Genomic DNA, 23,745 nt, shown 5'->3' with positions numbered 1-23,745 from the left:
GAATGCGGTCAGAATTAGGGGGAGGAGACGAAAACCAAGAAACAGTAGCCAGCCAAGTTTAAGTGACGCAATATCACGTACATTAAAAGCAGAAGGGATTAAGCATACCAAAAGAAAAGAAAGAAAAAAAGAATCGCAAGACATGAAATAACAGGTAACAAAAACTTGAAAACCCGTCTGCAAAGTTAGCAACATATTGAAAAGTTCTCTGGACTTTCTTTTGAGAAGGTTTTCGGTTATGCAACAGAATTGGTAGTGGAAAGTGTGCCATCTTGTGGACGTGCGCGTAATTTACAAGTAAAGCTATAATAAGAAAAAACATTTTACTATGAGAAGAGGTATGTGAACTGTTCGAAAATAAATTCAGCCAAAGTAGAGAGGAGGGGTTTACTTGTCTTGAATCCTGGTTATCAGAACTGCCTTGCTGATAAGCGTTGCTGAAATGATACGGTGCCTGCAACCTGCCCACATGGCTTATTCTGTACATGGCATATGCTTTTGGCAAGTTTTTTTTTTACTATATCCCTAATTATTACCAGCGATAACAATAAAAGTAAACCTTTTGTCTATTTACACCCCTAGACGCAATTTGCGGTTCACTGGTGTTGGACTCATATGTGTTCCCACGACCAGACTATGAACTGTAGGTGACAGGGCCTTCTGTTCCTAAGCCCCTAGGTTGTGGAATGGCCTTCCCAAAGAAATTAGTGGCTCTGACTCCTTGGGTGTTTTAAAATTGAGCCTTAAAAAATATTTGTTTAAACGGTCTCTTTTTTAAATGTTTGCTATTTTTCTTTGTGTTTTATGTACAGCACTCTGTGATGACTTGTCATGAAAGGTGCTTTATAAAAAATTATTATTATTATTATTATTATTATTATTATTATTATTATTATTATTATTATTATTATTAATAAATACTTAAAATAAATGGCCATTTAAATTCTAATAAAAAATACAGCCTTCAATCTTCTGATATGAGGGAAGGCATCTAACCCATTTCACTATACAGAGGTATTAGCTATAAAATTAGCTAGAAATTAGCTATCTAAGGTAATTGCACTATACACAGGCCAAAGGTACTTCAGTACTTTGTTAAGTCAATGATTTTCACATCAGGCCTTCCCCCTCTATAAAATGTAGTCAGTTCAAAGTACAAATATGAATTCCATAAAGTATGTTATACACCCAAACGCACAGTAGACTGAAAACCAACAGAACTGTATTCTAATCTGTAGGCCTCGAGTTATGTTAACAGAAAAAAAAGTGTTGTTTTGTAATATTTTCCTATTTGATATGTTGCTATGCTTTGTCTGTATGTTATTTTCCTTCCATTTTAATCGTGTAAATTCTCAATGTGAAGGCCAGCTTGTGGAACTTACTGATAAGGATAACCCTTATTAGGGTATGATATATGGAGGATGGCTGTGTGTTGTAATCTCTTGTAGTGATATATCTTATTAGCAGGGTGTGTGTGTGTGTGTGTGTGTGTGTGTGTGTGTGTGTGTGTGTGTGTGTGTGTGTGTGTGTGTGTGTGTGTGTGTGTGTGTGTGTGTGTGTGTGTGTGTGTGTGTGTGTGTGTGTGTGTGTGTGTGTGTGTGTGTGTGTGTGTGTGTGTGTGTGTGTGTGTGTGTGTGTCAAAAGCATGCATTGTTATTAGAAAGGTCCAAAAGGGTACCACAGCTGTAATGGGGAAACAAAATGAATTGTGTGTTTATTAGAAGGACCAAGAGGGTACCAAGTTCTATTGAAATCAGTTACAAAAGAAGGAATTGTGAATGAATGATGTCACCACAGGTTGGGTATAAAAAGGCTTGCATAGACCAGAGGAACGAGGACTGCACAGTCTGCCATCCCCAGACTTTATAGTTATGTGTTGCATGTAAGCATTAGTATCAAACTGATTAATTGTTGTATTGAGTGAATCATTGTAGGTTAATCCACACAATAAGAGTCACACCAGTGAGCCAGTAACAGGTAGGCCAATATGGAATAGGGAATATTACTGGAATAGGCCGCTGCATACTTGAAATACCTCAATAAGAAAGCATAGGAGTCTTTCACACAATGTGATTTTTCGATGACCAAAAATTCTATTATTTATGGAAGTATTTGTTCTAAATGGTTTAAGGTAGGCTATTGCAATAGTAGTTAACTCTATACCTCACCAATCAACGAAACATTGCCAAAATGTTGATTTCACTGAGCCTTTGCCAAAGAGACATCATCGTGGTGCCTTTACAAAAACACTTTATTTATTATTATCACCTACTCTATCCATGTCATGAATAACTGTCAAGTGTTTTCACTTTGGTAGTGTTTGAGGCCAGCAAGAGGATTAATAATATGCATTGCGATATAGTGTGCCCCCAAAACATCAATCCAAAAATAAATCATTTCATAAATGGAAATGCCTTATTTTAACCACATGCCTGTCTTTAATGGACATATTTCTGTGGACTGTACTCTTCCAACTACAACCCACATAGTATGCATTCCATTCATATCTAGGAGATTTTATTGAAGCACTATGGTTTAGGAATATATGTAATTTTCTATACAGATTTGCCAAAAAACAGCATACACTGTATAGCAGTATCCTATTATTATAAATAGATAAATGTAGCAGACAACTGTGGTGTATCTTAATAAAGCTACAGTATAGCTCATTAAACTAAGATCTTGTGTAGAAACAGTACACCTGACTCCCCTTATAAAAGTGTACTGTTTTTGTTTCTGTAGAATAGTTTTCAAAAAGGTTACATTCTTGTCACTACCCTAATTGTCCAGTTATCAGGTTCAGCAAACCCTGATTATTTTATCGTTGTCTTGACTATAATTTCCACCTCTGCTTTCCTTGTCATTAAACACTGTGACTCTCCTGGCATGTGCTACTGATGATCAACATTTGTCAGTCAGCTTCAGATGTTCAATTTATGTAAGAATCCTTTGCTAGTGAGGACAATGATTTATCTGAACAACTATAGCCCCGAACAACTATATCACCTAAAGATGCCTGGGGTCTGTTTGTACAAACCTTGAAGGACAAAGAACAGCAGCAAGTAAGTAAGGAATGATATATCTAAAAACAAGCTTTCCTGGGCCTTTCCCTTTTTAGTAGGATAACTCTCAAACCCAATGTATTGAGCCACAATGTCTGGCAAAAGTTTTGAAGGTATTCGTCTTTTTCTGAGGTTTGATGACAACAGGACAAGAGACTTCAGCTTTCAGATTCATATGGGAACTTTTTCTTGCTAACTGCCATCAGAGGTTTGTTCTCCATGAAAATTCAATGCTCTAGATGGGATTATCTGCACTGGAAAACAACCTGGTGAAGAAGTCCAGAGGAATCTGGGATCAAACATCATACTGCAATTGTGCAGTTAATTCAGAAATACCGGTGGCAACATAAAAACAGATCATTTCTTCACAAGTATGCCCCTCGCTAAAGCACTGCTCCAGAAAGGACTGACACTTGCAGGGAACCTTGGCCAAAACAAGCCAGACATCCCTGCTGTGATGAAGGCTTCTGAGAGTCTCGTTCACAGTACTAAATTTGGCAAGGCTGTCATTTTACTGAGCACAATGCATCACGACAAGTCAGAGAATGACGAGACCCAGAAAAAGAAAACAGATGTCATTAAGTATTTCAAAGTCTGTGGTTAAATGGATCCATTTGTAGCAGTGTTGTATATTGAATTTGTTATCTGTATAGAATGGAAAACAATCACTAAAAATCACATTAAAAACAAAACAAAAAAAGTATTACAATGGGGAAGAGAGCGGCGCTGACCTGATGTACTAGACGGTTCGTACATATTCATGCAAGCAGCAACCCAGAAGGTGGCCTGTGTTCCTGGGGTACAATGTTCTGGACTAGCTCGCCTGAATGCTTACTCGATGTCACAGAACGCACAGAAGGGATGACGCATACGTGACTCTTGTTCCTATAAGAACTTGTAAGGGAAACATGCACACCACACATGGGAAGCAGGTTGGAAGGTAGCCCCCTGTTTCCTAAAATTGCCTCAATGGAGAAGTGTGGTGTAGCAATGCAAGAACACACGGCACATAGCCAAGAGCAGATCTCTTTGGTATACATGCTTTATTCAGGCTTTTGCATGACCTTATACAAAAATTAAATTAAGGGATCAATAAGTCATTTTCTTGAGCAAATATACACTTTTGCTTGTATGGGTCTTCCAGACCTGATCACTGTGTTTATGGGTTTCTAGGAGAGCTCACCAATGAAAATAAATTATACAGTATCTATCAATTCTCTAAAGACTCTCATACATTATACATTTAGTCACACACATTATATATATATATATATATATATATATATATATATAATATATTATATATAAGTAAAACCGGACAAATTTTATTTATTCATTTTATGTTTAAAAAATGGCTGAATAATTGATGAGCTTTAGCTAATTACAAGAAAACAACAACATAAATCTGAGAGAGAACCTTTAAATAATGTATGAGATTTCCAGGACAGATGATGGATATTTTTGGTTGATAAATGGTATCTAGATTAAACTGGGAAGGGGTAGGGCATGAAGATATGTAATAAGCATTTGATGAACTTTAGCTTTTAGAAACGTATGAAGCTGTAAACATTGCTTTAGTGTTTTTTGCTATATTTACAGAAGGCTTGTTATTGAGAAAAGCAGATGTTTGTAGGAGAAAGCAACCATGCACTGAACGTCAGGGTAAAGGTTAGTTACTGCATAACAAAGCTGTGGTTGCACCCTCTTGCCCAGTCCTTGCACCAAGTCACTGCTATACATGTTATTTTAGAAGCTGTGCTCCAAAGTCAAAAAAGTTTTGCACAGTAGAGCTCCTCTGTAAAAAGCCTCCTTTCTTCATGCTTAATTGAGAGGTCTTTCTTGTGGCACAAGGCACTTCTTGTTGGCAGCTGCCGGTACCAGCGCTGCCTTTGACAGCTCTGCCCAGCCATCCCTCAGACTGACTTCTAACAGAGCAGTCATCCTATTCCAAAGCAGGAAGGGGTGAAAGAATGCAGCATGCAGCTGCCATCTACTGTGCCTCCAGCATCAAGCGCCAATATAACAATCAATGCATTGACCGCGACGACATAACAAAAAAACACTCTGTACAATTCCATATAAAACCAGCAATTCATGCATTTATGGGTGAAATATCATTCTTTCTAATTTTCTGTTTCAGCTGCCTAATTGAATTAAAGAATCCGTTATTGTAATGAATGCTCCAGTTATTGATATGACAACAGCAACCATTATTGTACCAGTATATTCCAAACAAGTAGCTTGTGCACATTAACATTATAAATACTCAAATTATTTATATAAATTCTTTATTTAATTATGGATACATAGGAAAGCCTGACTTCACCAACTATAAACTGTGGATGATTCCTTCTTAAAAACTATGGAGGAAAAACACTGCAGCATAGATCAGTTATTAAACACCCATGTACATACCAATGTATTTAAGGCTGGGACCAAATCAAAACTTTGACAATCCGCTAATACCACTTAACAAAACTGTATTTCATAGCGTTGTCTTTTTTTTTTTTTTTTTTGTGTATCTTATTTGTTCGTGTTGTCAAAGTTTTGATTTGGTCCCAGTCTAAGTGTCTTTAAAACCCATTGTTACTTAGCAGAAACTTTCACAATAAATACCAAACTTTGCCACAAGATGTCAGCACAAGCACTTCATTACAATCGCCAGCTAAAATAATGGGTATCCAATATAAACAGCAGCATGCTTCCTTCCCTGTAGTTATGCTTGAATCTTCTCCTTAATAATGTGAAGCCACCCGAATCTATAATGCTCCATGTCTTACAGTTAGAATGAATAACTTTAATGCAACCGAGCACAGAAAATCGTGTTGTAAAAATGCAGCTGCAATGTCAGCTTCTATAGTGCTGTCTTTAAATAAGTATACACGCATTCCAAATAAACGCAAGCGGCCATATGATCTTCAGCAGAAAAGGGGGAACTCGTAATGATATCGCTAGTGCGATGCAGAGGTAGGAACAGGTATTTAAAAAATTCAATTACTGCATGTGTTTGTATTGTCAGCATTGTGGCAGCATTATATTCATTATAGCTTCTCAAAAAAATATTTAACGCTAAAAAAAGGGTTAATAATAATAATAATAATAATAATAATAATAATAATAATAATAATAATAATAATAATAATAATAAAAACTGATGAAGATGCTAATGTTAATGTTTTGGGTTATGTTCGTGTAGCAGAACACAGAATTTCATTGATCTTTATCACAGTGTGTGTTTGTTAGTACCTCTTAAAGTGATTATAGCTGACAAATAACTAACCGTACCTGCTGTGCACTTCCAGTCCTTATACAGACCTCACGTGTGCAGTTTTGAAAGAAACACATGTTACGAGCTCAGGAGCAAAGTTGCAGTGTAATGAATTGCAATGTAATTGTAATGTAACTGTAATTGCACAGTCACTATGAGGATAACAGTGCCATGCAATGTAACACCAACCATATACACATCATATATTATTATTTTTTAAGCATGGTAAAGCAAGGCCTGCAGTATATAGAATGCCGATAGATTTACACATTCGAGAATTTCATTCAATCTGTCCTTGTTATCAAAGCTATTACCACTTTTTCAAACCAACAGACTTCTAGGATTGTAAAATAAATATGAAAGTTGCTTGCTAACATTCAAGCCAACATTCCACAGACGCTCAGCTGTTGCCACAGATGGAAATGTGCTAAAAAACAAATAAGGGGACAGTTATTAAGCAGACATGAAAAGGACCTGACAAGCGCCCTGATAAGCTCTAGTCTGTTAATTATCTGTGCACTCCTTAGATCTATCTACAGTACAGCATGGTCTGTTTCACTGCCAGATGGAACCCTTTGATGGGATAGATTTCTTGATAATGTATCTGCAAGAACAGCCAGGATTACAGGTGAGAAGGACAATGTCATGTCTTGATTGAGCTACAGGTTCCAGACCCCAGACCCCTTTTCTTTGTTCGGAGAGCTGCAGGGGTGGGAGGCCAGAGCTGCATGTGGCCCACGAGTCCAGAGACAGCTAATAATAGAACCCTATTGTTAGTTTAATCACAGGCGTAGTGCATTGGTTAAAATAGACAGTGAATATAATCTGACAATAACCACTATAAAAGGAACTTTATAAAAATGCCACTCTTATGAAAATGTTACTTAAAGCTTTAAGTGTGTCAATGCTGGAACCTTTACAATCTATTTTTCATGGAGAAAAAAAAAAACAATACTTTTCTAAGGGCAATGTCATTCTAACCAAAGTCAATTCTATGGAACCCAACCTTACAATATAATTCCTCTTGCTACAATGTTATCCCTCTTATCCTACAGTATTTACTACAATGAATTGCAGTATAATGCAGTATTGCTAAATGTATGCTCGACATGTTATGTAGTACAGTGGCATACTAAAGCATAAGTATTATTGTTATTTTTTCAAAATGTTTTCTGCCATTAAGGCGTTGGACAGTAGTTTCCTTCACACTGTTTTTTTTTTTTTTTTTTAAATGCAAGAACAATATTTGCATTTGTTAATCAAGATTATACTGTTTTTATTATAGCATAGCAGGATATGATTTGTATGCCAGAACTCCCAGTCTGTCAAGTCAATTAAGGAGACCAGACAGACCATTATTAAAAAGAACACACCCCTGGGACTGATATTCATTTCACATTGTGTTTTTTGTTACGCCACTAACCTCTAGATTCTTGTCCTGTGCCTGCTGGTGTTTGTCCCAGGAGGGACACCGGTCCTCCAGGACTGGAATTGCCTACCCCTGCTCTAGAGAATGAATACAGCGAGGTGGCTTATTTCTGCACTGCACTTTGTGAACACCTGTGCTAGAAGCATTCATTTAACCTTGAGCTATCATAATTACAGAACATTGTTGTTCTGTACCTGGGTAGAAAGTGGTTCTAGAATTGGGAGGCAAGACAAGCACAAAACGTGTTGGTTGTTGCTTGTTTTATGAAAGCAATAGATTTATTTTACTTCCATAAAAAATGGCAAAACAAAACAAAAAAAAAACATGGACCCTAATAGCACATTCTTATACTTGAAAATGCTTTGAAGTACATGAGTACATGAGTTTTATTATCTGGTAATACTGTGTATTTTATTCCTTTAAGAACCTTGCTCTGATCCCACCTGCTGGTTCTCGGGAGGAAATATTCAAAAAAACAAGTTACCATGAAAACAGCAGGAGCTACTTTAGGAAAATGTTAACTATACACCAAAGCTCTTGGTTGGCTGATGAATAAGAAAAAAAAAAAGTTAATATGATTTTCTTTTGGGACTGCTTGCATTAAACAATTACAAAACATATTACCCTCTAAAATTATAATAATAACACACATAATGTAATAAGTCTTATGAGGATGTATTTAAAATTCTTAGAACTTCTGTGAACTGTTGAAGCCAGATCTTTTAAATGCTTAACTTTTAATTATTTTAACACAAGTACCGACAATGCTGCACCTAACTGAATCCATAAAGCCAGAAAGGTGAATTAGTATTACATGACATGCCAAATTATAAATAATTTTAAAGCGGCAGTCCATTTCTTTGACGATTTACAAATATTGTTATAAAGTGGTTTTATTGTAGATAATGGAAAATGCATTTGTCCAAGGAGCTACACTCTAAAGTATTAAGCATAGCTGTCAAGCAAAACAATGTAACACATGTACAATCTTTTAACCTTAGTAATTACCTTTCTTGACAGCTCTTTACAAAAACCCTGCTGTGAAAGAGTAGTTTAAATCTTTCACCCAGCAACCAGTCCAGGGTCACCAGTAAGTACTCTGATCAACTGTAGCTATCATTCATATTTGAAGGAAACTACGTTTATCTAGTCGATCTGTTGTGATCACAACATTATGTTGGTTTCATTGAATAATCAAGTAATCAAGAATGGGTTTCATGAATATAATGCTAATCCTTATTACATTAATGGAGCTGATATTTTCATTGGGGAATAGGGTCCATTATTGCTAGTATCCTCCCGGAAACAACATTTTGGACAACAGGAAAAGTTTGTTTGCTTAAGGCAGCCTGTGCTTTGAAGTGACCTGTAGATTTCCTTGAGGCCTGGATGCCACTGTCAACAAGTAAGACTAGGAGAGAACTGAAGAAATCAGAGGGGAGTGGCTGAATATGAATGCGTTAGACTAAGGGTTAAAAGTGTTATTACAAGATTAAAAATCACACTTGAATGGCTGATCAGTTTTGTTACACAGGTTACTGTGGTATAGCATGGTAAAGACATTGTAAAGTGTAGTAAAGCATAGTAAAATAAGAGTCTAGGCAGTGAAGCAAGGTAAAACCCTTGATAAATCCAAAATATATGCTTGCCTGTGCTTTACTGTGCCTTTCATGCAAAATTACCTTGCAAATTTAACAATGTATAAATTGGATGTTTTTTTTTGCCTTGCATGTAACAAATGAATAGAATAGTCCAGTATTTTGCTGTAGTTTCTGTATACATCCACCAATACGGTAGTGTTGGCTTTGAACATATGGAAAGTGTAGCACTTCCGAGCGGTCAGTACAGGGAGAGCTAACACCTCCGAACCCAGCTGGATCAGGCACTGTCATTCTCTCCCTGCTGCTGTCAGTAATGATAACAAGCAAGGGGCTGCATGTCACAGATAAGCTCCAGCTACACACCATATGGCAAAATTAAAGAACAGTATGAATATTGTTATGGCATTAAAGATTTATTATGAAACAGGATCTGAGTAGCCAGGTGAAGTACACGGGAACACCTTAATCTCATTCATTCAACACTGTACAGATTCCAAAAGTAAAAATCAATACTTGTAAAGTCTACATTGTTTCACTACGGTGATGCTGTGATTCCCAAGACTCAAACCCGTATGAAGGTGCACACACTGGGCTGTAAGGAGAAGCTTGTGACTCCTGTAGCCAGTGCCATTGCTCTAGGACTTTCATGACCGCTAAATTTAGCTTCATCATTTAAGAAATGCTATGGTGTGAGAGAGAACGACTAAGACACATTTATAGTAAAATTGGTGGAATGTGAATGAGAGCGCCACTCCACGCCAGCTTTTAACCACCAATGTCGTTATTGTTTGGGACTGTTGTTTATTCTCTTTTAGAAACCAGATACAGTAAACACAGTAAATACCATTGCTTATTTTTTAAGGAGACTTCCACTGTGATATTCCAAAGGGCCAAAATAAGAACTAGGTTGCAAAATAAGGTGTTTTTTGAAAGGAGGTCACCACTGTAAGTATTTTGAGACACACTTTGAATTAGTCCCATTTTGAATATACCACAGCCTTAATCAAAATTCTTATTTTGAAGAACTGGATCACAGTGTTCATTGCAGATGCAAATCTGGAATGAGTCACTCACAAGGGAAAACTAAGTGCTGTCTGCTGAGTTTAGTGGAGTTTATTTTTCCCCTTATGTAGAACTTCTAGTTTTTTAATGGTTTCAGCAGGTTTCCAGTCAAAGAGAACTAGGGAATGTTACGATCCTTTTTTCTCTAAGGCATCGGGAGAAGGCTATTGATCTTTTTTTTGTTTGTCATTTTTTTCCTTCTTTCTGAATTTTCGTAAATAGTAAACCCCTAAAGTTTCCTTTGTAAGAGCTGAACAACTGTTTATTTCAAATGTTATGCCAAAAATATATTTTTTTTCTTCCTTTATTTTACTGAGAGAAGTGTTTACAAATTCAAAAGAAACTACATCATCCAGTAAATGTATTTTTTGAGCCTAGAAATATAATTGTCAGTGTTATTCTTGTTCTGTATTATCCAGCCTATAGTTTACCAATGTTTGAAATATAATTATGCTGTTTGACCAGATTCTCTACACCAACATTTTTCTGATATGTAGGGTAAGAATCTCAAAAATCCCTGTTATTTTTACCAATTGGATTTTTTGTATCAAATTAATATTTATAGAGCAAGTATTCAAACTTTTTAGGTAAATAACAGATTGTGTTAAGGTTTATGAGATTCATTGCAATACATTAGCTTAATAATGACAATCTAATTTTAGACTTAAACATCGGGGGTCTCTACAAATTATTCATTTTCTGAGGAATTATCATACTCAAATGCCGGAAGTGTCCATGTGAAAAATAATCTCTGATCATGAATGTCACTGAAAATATTAGTGCCTTCATACAGATTAGCCACTTTACTAAATTCACAGTCTTAGAATTATTAATGAAAACTTTCTAGTTCTTCAGACTATATTAAACAGCCATTCCAAACATTGTAACGCTGTTGTATAAAGAACTAAGGACACATGCATACCAGCTTCCAGCACTGTTTCAACTTGATCGGTTTGGGTCAGCAAACTGTTGCTTGATCGATCTAGCGTTGATATACTGCTGTATGTGTCTATTAAAGTAAAGCTTTCCTGCATTATACAGGAAGTCGTTTAGTATCTGCCGGCTCCGTCTATGTTACATACCAACCCTATGTACTATGTTACCGCGCTGTACTTTTGATTTGGGAGTTCTTTCAGCACCAAGAAAGTGTGCTGGGAAAGGGATTAGTTTACATTCGGTCCGACATAACGATCATGATGCGGCTTCTCTGTTTATTTTTTAAACATGTATTAACACTAGTGTCGCGGCTATCACAATCGTTCTTTTGAATATAATCATTATATAGATGTGGACGGAACCTTGTATGATCGCTGGGTGTTTTCCATTGTTGTAGTACCTCAGAAAGCACCTGCATTTATTTCACTTCAATAATTGGGTGAGTGAGTGCTGGAGTGATGTGCGCGGAGTTAAGGCTTGCTTTTTTAAAGCGTTATTTTGTGCCTCACAAAACCTGTTTTTTGCTTGACACATAGTTTTGAATATGGCAGGATCTCGCAAATTGTCGCCCACTCCTGCCAAATTGCGCTACTCATACATTCTATTTGTGCACAGTGCAAAACGGATTGTGTTTTGGAAAAAGAGGTTTCGAATATGGTACATTTTGAGCATTCGCGTATAAGGGCCATTTGCTACGCGCATTACCCTCTGTGCAGCGAGCAAACCTTTCGAATATCTGGGTCATTATGTTTCTCACGCCAAAATACACCACTGTACCTTCAAACAAGATGCAGTAATCTCTGAAGTGATGCGCATGGCTTGGTGACTCAAAATTGCCTTACAAAAGAATTGTCTCCAGCTGCTGACTAATTCTGAAATGATTTCGGACAGGAAGTAGCACTCTCATCACTGCGGTTCCCTTGCAGTGATTCAGCCATTAGCATGGGGAATTCCAGGGCATCTTTATATTAGAATAGTTAATAAAATAAAAGGACTTGAAAACGGATAGTCATGTGCTTAATAAACACTATTCAATAACATGTTGCTTTAAAAAAAAAAAAAATCATTAAACCACAACCATTAATAACTGCAAATCTATCAGGGTACTCAATGATCAGCAGGTTGATCCATCGGTACCCAGCGACCAGTAGGCTAGTAACAGTTGCACTTTTCTAGAAGTCAAATTTATCTTAATTTTCAATACCTCTGAAATGCATTCGTTTTTTGATTGAGTGATCCTAGATTTACAACTAAAACGAGTCCTCTTAGACTGACCGATCTTTTACCAATGCTGTTGACTGATCCGGCTGCTTCATTCGAGAAATCGTGCAATGAATGCACTCTTTGTAGCTGCAGCTGGAGCAAAGTACGTAGTTTAGTGTTTGATGCAGTGACCCATATCATGAGCAGAGTCCTATTCAACCACAGTTGCAGAAATCTGTTTTTCTGGTTCCACTTCTATATTTAATGGATTCAAGTAATTGCTGAAGCATTGCTATTAAAAATATGTTTGAATTTATTTTATAGCCATGTTGCTGGGGAGCAAGTGCATGTCTATTAAGAAACATTCATTGAATGATGAGCAAGAAGAAGCACAGATCACCTGTGATTCCAGATGAGCTTTACCCCTTGCTACAAATTACAACAGTTTATGACCACTGGCAGTTTGTCTTTGAGGTTTACCTGAGCCACCCCAAGGTGAAGCTCATACACACATTATCCAGTATGTGTTGGCTAGTGACCCAGCCTTTGGGTTTTCAAAAGGTTTTCTACTCCCCTGTCTTCTTGAATTCCCCGTTGTGAAAGGCTTTGGGGACTAAACGGATCATTAAACATTCAGAGTGTTACTGTTCTGCTGACAGCCTTTCAAAGAAGCTATAAGGAGCCTGAATTTGAAATGCTAGCAAGCGCTGATCCTGCAGAGGCAAATCCAAGGCGAAAAAAACAGCGTTCTGTAATTTTTTTCTGAGCAGAATAAAACTGATGGACTAATGTGTCACATTTATATGTTTTATTCTCTTGTTGAGTAACGTGCGGTCATTTATTTATTTACTTTTTAAATAACGCAATGAAACATAAATGCCAGGAATCTGGAGCTTAGCCAGGAAAAAAATTAGAACAGAATAGTTTTCTGCCTTTTTGCTTACTAAAAAATGTGTACTGATTTTTCTGTTGGACACAGCAGATTTGTCTTTCTTGAATTCTTAATGATGTTGCTCCAGGTAGGTTGCCTAACTCGTCAAATAATTGTAATGTGAATTAGGGGATGTACTCTTCTCAATATAGTTTTACAGTTTTATAGTTCTTGGGTTGAGAGGAATTTACCTTTGTAGGGTTTTTTTTTTTTTTGCCATAGCAACCAACCACATAGTTCTTGAGGCAAGCAGCTATGACCGTGAGACAACAATGCGACACATTTCATTTTAGCTGTCAGTGCATAATAAAATTGCAAAGATACATCACCGCTTTTCTCTCCAAGAGATGTGTTTCTTTCCCTGCATAACCTAATCATCTTTTTTACTTTATTAAAATAAAATAAAATAAAAAAAATCTATACTATGTGGTAAATGTTAAATGTAAAACATCTGCTTTAAAGTTTTCCCTAAAGATGCAATGTCAGAAACATTTTCACAAAAGCTCCGGAATTTACCAGAAGTAAATACTTATATACACATAATATAAACATGTTGATTAATCAGGGTTCTTTTCAAAAAGGAGAGCTACATACAGTATATTGCCAATATTTAAAAATTAAAATGATAAAACGTCTAAGTTTTACAGTTACTGTACTGACTTCATCCCCAAATATAAAATTGCACAAGTATATAAATGAGCACTCACAATGCAACTCACTCCTAACTCACCTCTCTATATTCAGTTATCAGACCAATTGTTTTATAGTTTCGAACGATTTTTTAAAAAGCACAAGTACCTACGTCACATATTGTGCATTAGTATGTATATCTTTATGTTTAAAATGTAAATAGCTTCAGAATTGCATTGCAGTTTCATATGCTGACACAGTTCCTCACTTTTTCAATATAAATAACAGCCTCAGTTTCACGCATTCCAGTCTCTAATCCTGATCATTATAAAGCAGGCTACTTTCCACAGGTAGCACTAGTAATAATCTATCAGGGGCACTCAGCCATCTAAAAAGCTCATTTCAGTGCTTCCTGAAGACCAGTTTGCAACTAAAAGCACTGCTGGCGTGAGACACATTCCACGCGGCTGCAAGGTACTTTTGTGAGTTTGTATTATTTTGCTTGCCGTTAACTGCACTCACAGTATTCTCTGTGGTCACTATGTATAGTATAATTCCAGTAAAACATTGCTTTATACATGTACAGTGGATACAGTGGCTACATCACAGCAATGTTTCTACTTGAATTTATTTTGAAATTGGTTCTGGGTTACTTTATCATTGGCTATGATCTCAGATCCTATTTATTTATTTATTTGCCTGGGGTTCTTAATAGAAATAACCCTGTGACATTATTGGCATTAAAAGCTTATTCTTGAGCGATTCCATATGATCAGTACATAATAGAAATGCAGATGTAAGTGACTTTCTGAAAAGCAAGTAATTACTCTGTCAGCTTTTGTACGCTTCGTGATCACAAAATTGCAAACATGTAATTCCCTGCATTCACCGTGAAGATTGGCATTACAGTTTTCAGTTGCACATTGAAAAGAACTTTAAATGGGAGTATTAAATTTCAACAGGAAGTTCACAAGTGGTTATGTAAACCACAAACTGCAGTGATGTCCTCTAAATGTCAAAAAAGCATAAGTTATACACATTTTATCGCCACGCTGCATAATCTACTAATTTTATATCTTCAAGACGGTTGTGTGATCCTTATATCATTGCACACAGCCAGCTGTAGAGAAAATGCAGAAAGTAGTGCTGCTTGTAAAACCTGTTCTGTTTAGCTTGACCTTATTTTGAGATTGCACGGCTCAGTTTACTGTCAGCCTTATCTTTTATTCAGACCCACAGTTACTTTGTATCATTAATATTTTAAAATATTTATTGTCTTATCTGTTGAATATCCTGTTATGTTTTGTATATTAAATGTCTACTTTTACAAACCATCCCATTTGTACCACATCGACTACAAAGGCTGCTGGGCTAATTGTACCTTGAATGAAAGTTCAACCCTAACCTTAACCCTAACACTACATTTCTATCGATCTCATGCTCCTGTTTTTCACCTTTCTGTAGCGGAGGCAGCATGCTGAATGTCAAACACACGAGCAGCACTATTTTAGCCTGCTTAACCAGCTTCTGTGTACATATAAAACACTCCTGCAAATGCCCTTGAGTCCCCACTGAGTATGCCAGTGCAATGACAGCTGATGTGTGCTTGTTTATTTAGCTGCCGTACAGCAATTGACTCAGAAGTGTAACTGAGTGCACTCCTGGATTCAGTCTGCTGGTCATATGCATTAGTTAAAAGAAAAAAGAATACTATATATTATAAACTAAGTGGACTGTCAACAGTTTCTGCTTTTTCTGCAGGCTGGCGCTGAATAGTAGAAACGTGCTATCTTTTGTCGAAGTGGTGATTAACAGGTGAGTGGGTCTCACTGCACCTTTATAAACAAAACTTTGGCCCAGGTGTTAAAACTATTATAAAGGTATGCTAATAAGTTACAATGAGATCAAGTCTCCCCCGATTAACCAGAACACAATGAAGTAGAAATCCCATGGGTATTGTATATGTTTAAGTGTGTTATGTATTTATGTTTTTAAAAATCTTAGTCTCGTTACTTTAAGAGTTCATTGGTGTGTAAAGAGAGAGTGGAGTTAAGTGACAAATAGGTAGAGCAGTGAACTATGGAAGTCAGTGCCGATAGGGAGACCGGAGCGGACAGGCGGGCAATACAGTGAATGCCGACTCAGTGTTTGTTTGCCAAAATTGAAATCATCAGCAGTAGTAGCATTCTTGCTAATCAAAGCAATTGTGCTCTATATTCTGTGATATACAGCAAAAGCCTATCTTATATAGACAGAGACTTGAAGTCTAGAAAATAGAAGCAGAGTTTTAAAGAATATGTTTTCTGCGGGAATTGAATAAAAAGTCTCTTTTGTACACTTGAACTTTCCTGGTCTGTCTGATCAATTGTGAAGGGAAAGGTGTTGTCGAGGCATTTTGGGAACTAATATTTGTTTGCAGTTCCAAATCTAAGAGCCTTAGGCATGAGTGAAGACTATGACAAAAGAGTTTTCTGCATTAACCTCTGTACCCTTCAAAGACATGTTTGTATGCCAAGATTGCTATAAATAACTGAAAGGTAATTACTGAGCAATTACAGGGTAGCGGGTAATCTGTTTCCCTGCGTCCCTTGTTAATTTTCACTGACACTCCATAAAGCAATTCATAAGATTGTTTTTGTTGTATACAGTGTTAATCATGGGCAACCACAACGCCCCAGCCAATCTATCTAATGAAAAAAATAATCAGATCAAATTTTCATTTAATTAACTTCTTCATGCACTACTTGAATCCACATGCCATTGCCCTTGCAGTGTTCCATATAAATCTGTACTACACTACAAAAATATGATCTGTACAGAGAAACAAATGGACAGACTGACTTCCCCATATATCCCCAGAATCTAATACCCTCAATAAACGATCCATACATCCCATACAACTACCTCAACTATACCGCCGTCGCTGAGGATTTCACACAATGAATTTTTCCCTTAAATGTCAACATAATGAAGCTTTGGTGGAAAAAGAATAGTGGAGGCTCTCTACTATGCATATGCATAGTATATAATATAATATGAATTATAGCAAAGACATGTACAAAAACAATTTAGGCTGTTTTAATGGCCTGCAAAAACAACATGAATCACTTTATGGCTGCTGATGTTGGCCAACTGTTCTGAATTATTATTGAATTTAAAATGATGGGTGGTACACATTTATTGTAGTCATAAAGGGATCCACATTATTGGATTAACATAGAGGGCCGTGAGTACTGAGATGAAATATATCAGATGGACAGTTCAGATCTTCTGAAGTTGCATACTGATCACAAAGGTTCCAAATCATTTATACCAGGATAAAGCCACTTCATGTGCCATTCTGAGTGGTTCTGGGTTCTCCAAGATTGAGGTTTTTTTATATTTGTATTTAAATCTGCTTTTACCCACCATTCTGTTCTTTTCAAACCATGCACGTCAAGTCAAAGAGCCAGTATCTGCCGTATTTTGATGCCGTGTTCTAAAAAAATAATGCTACACTGGGTGCTGATGCTTGACGTGAAGCTCTTGGTGTGCATGGACTGTTAGACTTTGTAAAGGGAGCATATTACATTTCTTTAACTGTGGCATTTGTGCATCTGAGACTGTAATTTCCTACTTTCATGTTTTTTTTTTTTAAATACTAACCGACTTTTTTATGGTCACTATGGAATTCTGAAATCCTATGTAATTCCTTAAATAACACATTCTATTGCTGGATTTGAGTGCTTCATTTTTTGGGCACAGGACACTCCCATAGATACAAGCCTTTCATAAGCTGGTCTTTAATGTAATATATAATGACAGTTCATGTAGATCAAGCCTTTACTGGATTTTCTAGTAAAAATGTTATGCGGACGACTTTTTCACTTGACTGGAAAAGCACATCCATCAGTAATATGGTTATGTTCTCTTTTAAAGAAGTAGATGTGTATAAGGAGGCTACTGTACATTTCAAAACCAAATAATTAACCAGTAAAATGATCAATGTTATAGAGAACTGCAATGTCACAGTAATCACATATCTAGTCTTTTTAAAAATGTTGCCAGTGCTTTAGATCCTACTACTTCAGCTGATCGGCTATTCCATGCATCTATAACTCTCCTACCTTCCTACCTTCTGTTCTAAACTTACTTTTACTGTGTTAAATTTGAATATTTTAACCTGTCCTCATACCTCATGAAGTCCTGGGATCAGCCTAGTTGCCATGATAAATATAGGCTGACAAAACAGTGGTTTGGATGCTGGGATCTACAAAGACATATTTAACTTAATATACTTGACATACATAGTGCTGACTTGTAGGAGTGCTGCCAAGTTAGAACTTTCTTGGATCAATCAAAAGAGATTAGTGTGCTAGCTTGTTTAAGGAAAAAAAGACTTGTGGACACAGAGTTGGGTTGGGCATGGGTAGAATTGAATTACTCCTGAAGTGTTTGATGGGTTAATGTTTGCACTGTGCGGTGTATGATTTTCTTGAAGAGATCTTGTTTACTTTGTAAATTTAGCGTTCAGGTCACTCATTGGTGAGCTTTGCACAATGTGGACTGTGTATGGATCGGTCAGTGTGTGGGTATTCAGAAGCTCACAAAAGAGCAGATAGGTGCCAAGTTTTGTTTGAGTTAAGTGCTGTATGAATGAGTCAGTGAAAGAGGTTAATAGTAACAAATACATGAAATTAAAAAGAGAAATTATTGATAAAAAGAGAAATATCATCAAACACTTCTCTCACAAGCTGAATTTCTACTTTATGTTTTTAACCATATGTGAACTAGTGGTTTGCAGTGCTCAGGTGTACAGGTGATGCAAGTGCTCCAAACAACGACAGACACAAAGATCACGGTTCAAAACAGTTCTTTTATTTCAGTTTGCAACTGGTTAAATAATAGTACTGGCTCTACACAATGATGTGTATTGCAAGCATATAAACCACAGGGTTCAGTCCTGAAATAATACTACAAGAATAACACAAAACACAGACACAGTCACTTCTCCTGATAACGAATACGCTTAGTGCAGTCCGGGTTTGATGCTGGCCTGTAGCCGTCTAACAATGACAAACACTGACAGTTAGCTTTCAAAACAAACAAAACACTTAAAACTTACAATGTTTCTTAATTCTCCATTTCCTTTTTCTTTTGAAAACCATAACAAAGGAACACATTACATTGTCACATTCTCTGTTATATCCTTAGTCACGCCCCTGTGATAGCTAGTTCAATCACATCTCCTCCAATCCATGACTGACAGATCGCATGCCACATTAGGGGGATGACTTCGGGCATTGCGACTCCGCCCCCTTCTTGGATTGGCTGGCTTCCGGTTGACCCTGGAATGAACTGCCAGACCATCCAGTACGAGGCACTTTGTTCCTGTTATACAGTGCCCTCACAGGTCAGGAGGGAGATTGTTCACTAAGATTCATGAAATGGGCCCATGTGTAGACGTATAAAAATTCAGAGCACAAATTAGAAACATTGAAGCTAAGAACATGAATTCTAAAAGACCTTGGACAAACAGTTGCTTCTTCTGAAGTTGCTTAGTATTCCTTTCATGATGGAACCAATAATCTCTGTGTTATACAAACTATTTCACTGCAATCCTACAGTTGGGGTTTGGAACAGGGATACCCCCCCCCCCCAAAAAAAAAAAAAAAAAAAGATGTAATTTTTCCCTGTATTCAGTGTGCAAGTCAGTTATCTAGGTAAGTGTCCTCCATTGATCCTACTAATACACATGTAAGTACAGATCATAGGGAGTAATGTTAACAGTAACTAACACACCCCAAATCTGTTTATAGTAGTCCTTAACCTATTCAATGCCTGTGTACTTATTGAGGACAGACTACTTTGTATCTTTTTGGAACATTTTTAATTGTCCCTTCTCCCCTTTCCCAACAGGTACTCTGGATTCCGTGCTGCTCACCCCGACCCCCAGAAGAACCAAGAAAACAGACCAGGTAAGTAAAATCTCAATCACTTTATTGCAAAATACATGCACATAAAACAAAACTTTAGCAACTATCAATGAACTATACAATACAGATCATGCACATCACTACATGCACTCCAAGCACTCTTAAGTGTCCTAGCTAGTCACTTAATTATCACCAATATATACCACACACACACATCATTTAGCAGAACCTCTAACATGTACACTTAACATCTCCAATACAGGAGATTCAACAGCATTTCCAGCAGGTTAATACTCATTATTATGCATATATAATGATTATTGAGCAGCAAGTTAATAAATATTGGTATGCATGATATGTAAACAGATTGATTGTTTAGCAGCTAGTTAATAGATATTGATATACATAATATGTACAAAACGGTCCTTCAACCCAGGGCCATCATGATGGTCACTCATGATCCAGCAAGGCAGTCTACTACACCCAGCCAAACCCACAGACATCCAGGGCCAAACAGCCCATTCCTCTTCCCTTGCAAACACCCAAGACTGGCAGGCACCTGTTAGAACCCAGGGGTGGGCTCTCCCTCTCCAATGGGAATGTCTCTAAGTCTTTATTGCCCCACAAAAGCCTCGGCCTAGATACCTGCGGATTTAAACGCCAGCAAATGGCCAAAAGATGCAATTACTATGTTGCTGTTTCTCTTGCTTGCACAAAACAACATTCCGATGTCAGTAACAATTGCCCCCGTTATGATAGAAAAAAAGATGTGTAGAAAATATTAGAATGAATGAAATACAAATAGTTCTGAAAACATATACATTTCCAGGCTGTACCTACCACTGAACTAATAATTCAATCTTTGGCCTGTTATAAATACAGAGGAACATGACTGGAACACTGATTAAAAAAAGATAATTATGTGGTTCACTGATTTTCTTTAGCTCACTGGTCTCACACGTTAGCTTATTGTATCCATCGGAATTAAAGTCGGACCTACAGATACAGTTAAAAGACAAATAGGGGCTTCTTTAAACTGCTTTAAGGTAGCTGGAATCTATTGGCAAATTGAAGAGAAGTTGATGGATTGCAGAATGAAAGTATGAGGTTCTGCCACTATTTGATTTATTTTATTTGTGTACTTGTTTGTTGGTTTATTAAAAATAATGTATTCCGTCTTCTGAGATGCAATCACCTCCTTTACAGAGACATCCTGCCAGAAGCAACAGCAGCACTGATTACTTGTTATGTAATCAGACACCCTGGAATGCAACACAAGAAAGACCAAGTTAACTTTGCAACCAAGTATATATACACATATGTGTTAGCTGTACTATACTGTATATACTATAAAAACAATCTGTCTTTGTTCATGTTTGTTTTTTATAATACTGGGTTATGTAAATGACACTCCATTATGGGTGTGGCACTATGGGTACTGTTTGTGTTGGGTTTACTATGCTTTTTAATAAGATGACAACCAAGCTATACACTGAGGGTTATCTGTTTGTATTTATCATCTCTGATCCAATTAATCAAGAATGGTAAAAATACTACTACCGAATCTTATTCATCATTGCTTGTTGAAGTATCTAGTATGACTGGGATGAACTGTAAAACCTGTTTCTCCCATGATACACACAAAAAACAAACAAAAAAAAAAGACAGCAATTTTGTCCAGGTCTAGAATAAGGAAATGTTCTGTGATACCAGAGCTCTGCTTACTCTTTTTTATGATTGGTATGAAGATGCATAATTAGCAACAACAGATGAATTATACTAGTCATTCTTAACTCCATGAATTTGTGAAACATTACATTATTGTCACTATTGATCAGCTCACTGACAGGCGAATTGTCAGCTATATGACTGGTACGATATATTCATTTTCTGACCATCATTGTCTTATGAGCTATTATGCTGAAAAAACTATAGTTTTATCAATATTCATGGTATCTATTTTAACAATGCATTACAACATAATTTTTTTTTTCTTTTTTTTAAACCGAATGAAGAAGGGAGACAGAATAATATTGCTTTAATCTCTCTCACCCTATTCACACGGCAAACTGAAAAAAAAAAAAAAAAAAAAAAACATAAAGCTCAGAAAACCCCCAGATTCATGTTTGTCTCCCCGTGAATGAACTCCACCGGCTTCCATTTTCAACCAAAAAAAAATGTACTTTTAGTGAACAGCCTCCAGTGGGAACAGGTCTTATCAAGAAAAGAAAAAACGCTTCCAAAAAAAACAGCTTTGCTTAAATAACTCCCAGTAGACAGTTTTAAATTCTGAATGTTTTGTTTTGTGTGATTAATTAAAATTCATGACTTTACTGTGAGATATTTATGTGTGATAGACTAAAATAAATAAATAAAAAAAAACTGAAGAATCTCAAGGTAAAACTGCGTCAAGGAGACAAACATTTCACAATTGCCTTCATCTGTGACTAAAAGTCTAGTTTTCTTTGTAAGCTAAAGCCTAAAAACATTGCATTTCTGCACTTCAGAAAATGAATTCTTTTCAGCAGTGAGATGTTTGTACTGAAGAGGAAGTAGCCTGATCGTTGCTAAGCAACAGCACCAGGCACCTGCACAATACTCGGTTCCCTAAAATTAGGAAGGTGTCAAAATAAAGGGCTTTCAAGAACAGTGAGCTAACATTTAAACACAGAAAGGGATGCTTACACTTCATGTTATCAGTGAGTACCAAAGGTTGGGCCAGAGCTCATTTGTAGAAGTCTTATCATAGGGGTTTGAATTTAACATTTAAAACAGCAAACAAGAACAGAGAAGCTTTGTGTAGGATGATGTCGCTGCCACTTCAATCACTGGCCATTTTTATTGTTTTTTATTCCCAGAAAAAAGTATTTTGCAATAAATGGAGAGAATATTGGACCATTGTTTATTTTCATTGAATTACTGGTTAACACCTCATTGTGACAGAGAGCAAATTAATCCAAGTCAACAATCTTCCTCCCGACCTACGAGGGCGCTGTGTAAAAGGAACAGTGTGCCTCGTACTGGATGGTTGGGCAGTTCATTCCAGGGTCAGTCAAAAGCCAGCCATCCAGGAAGAGGGAAAAGTAACAGTACCAGAAGTCATCGCCCTAATACGGCAAGCGATGTGTCAGTCATGGATTAGAGGAGGCATGATTGAAGTAGCTACCGGAGGGAGCGTGACTAAGGGTATTTTAGGGGATCTGTTCCTTGATGTGGTTACTGAAAGGACCCATTAAGGAAATGGATGTAATTAATTATCGTCTTTTGTGTTTTGGTTGTTTGTTGTGCTAACTTTGTTATTTGTCTTTGTTAGACGGCTAAGCACTAGCCGGGAGCTGTCACTACAAGCCAGCACTAAACCCGTACTAAATTACACCACTGTTTCACAAACTGTTTGTATTTCACCACACCTGTACAACAGCACTCACTATCAAGAGAAGTAACCGTGTCTGTGTTGTGTGTTGATTATTAGTGTCTTATTGTTTCGGGACTGAAACCCTGGTTTTGCACAGAGGGATACACATGGCTGTGTAGCGCCCGTGCGTATTATTTAAGTGTTGTTGACACGCAACCCAGCCAAATAATGGAGCTGTTTTATTGAACTTTCACTCTCTTTTTTTTATTTATAAATTTAGTCGTTGCCAATTATTTTTGTTATTTTCTCCCAATTTGAAATGCCCAGTTATTATTTAGGCTCAGCTCACCGCT

General features: G+C 36.8%; 1 long non-coding RNA gene across 2 annotated transcripts; it reads left to right on the top strand.

Annotated features, from left to right (window-relative positions):
• The first annotated feature begins 74 nt into the window (after positions 1-74).
• On the top strand, positions 75-22,940 carry LOC121326757. 2 transcript variants are annotated; one of them, XR_005951501.1, is made up of 3 exons: positions 75-154; positions 20,021-20,079; positions 21,244-22,940. It is a non-coding gene; the product is annotated as an uncharacterized LOC121326757 (long non-coding RNA). The 2 variants fall into 2 exon arrangements; XR_005951500.1 differs by lacking the exon at positions 75-154 and adding an exon at positions 15,851-15,937.
• Positions 22,941-23,745: the final 805 nt, after the last annotated feature.

Source organism: Polyodon spathula, chromosome 14, assembly GCF_017654505.1.
Source record: "Polyodon spathula isolate WHYD16114869_AA chromosome 14, ASM1765450v1, whole genome shotgun sequence".
NCBI lineage: Eukaryota > Metazoa > Chordata > Actinopteri > Acipenseriformes > Polyodontidae > Polyodon > Polyodon spathula.
The sequence above is the reverse complement of the archived record's forward strand: the minus strand, read 5'-3'. Positions and strand labels throughout refer to the sequence as shown.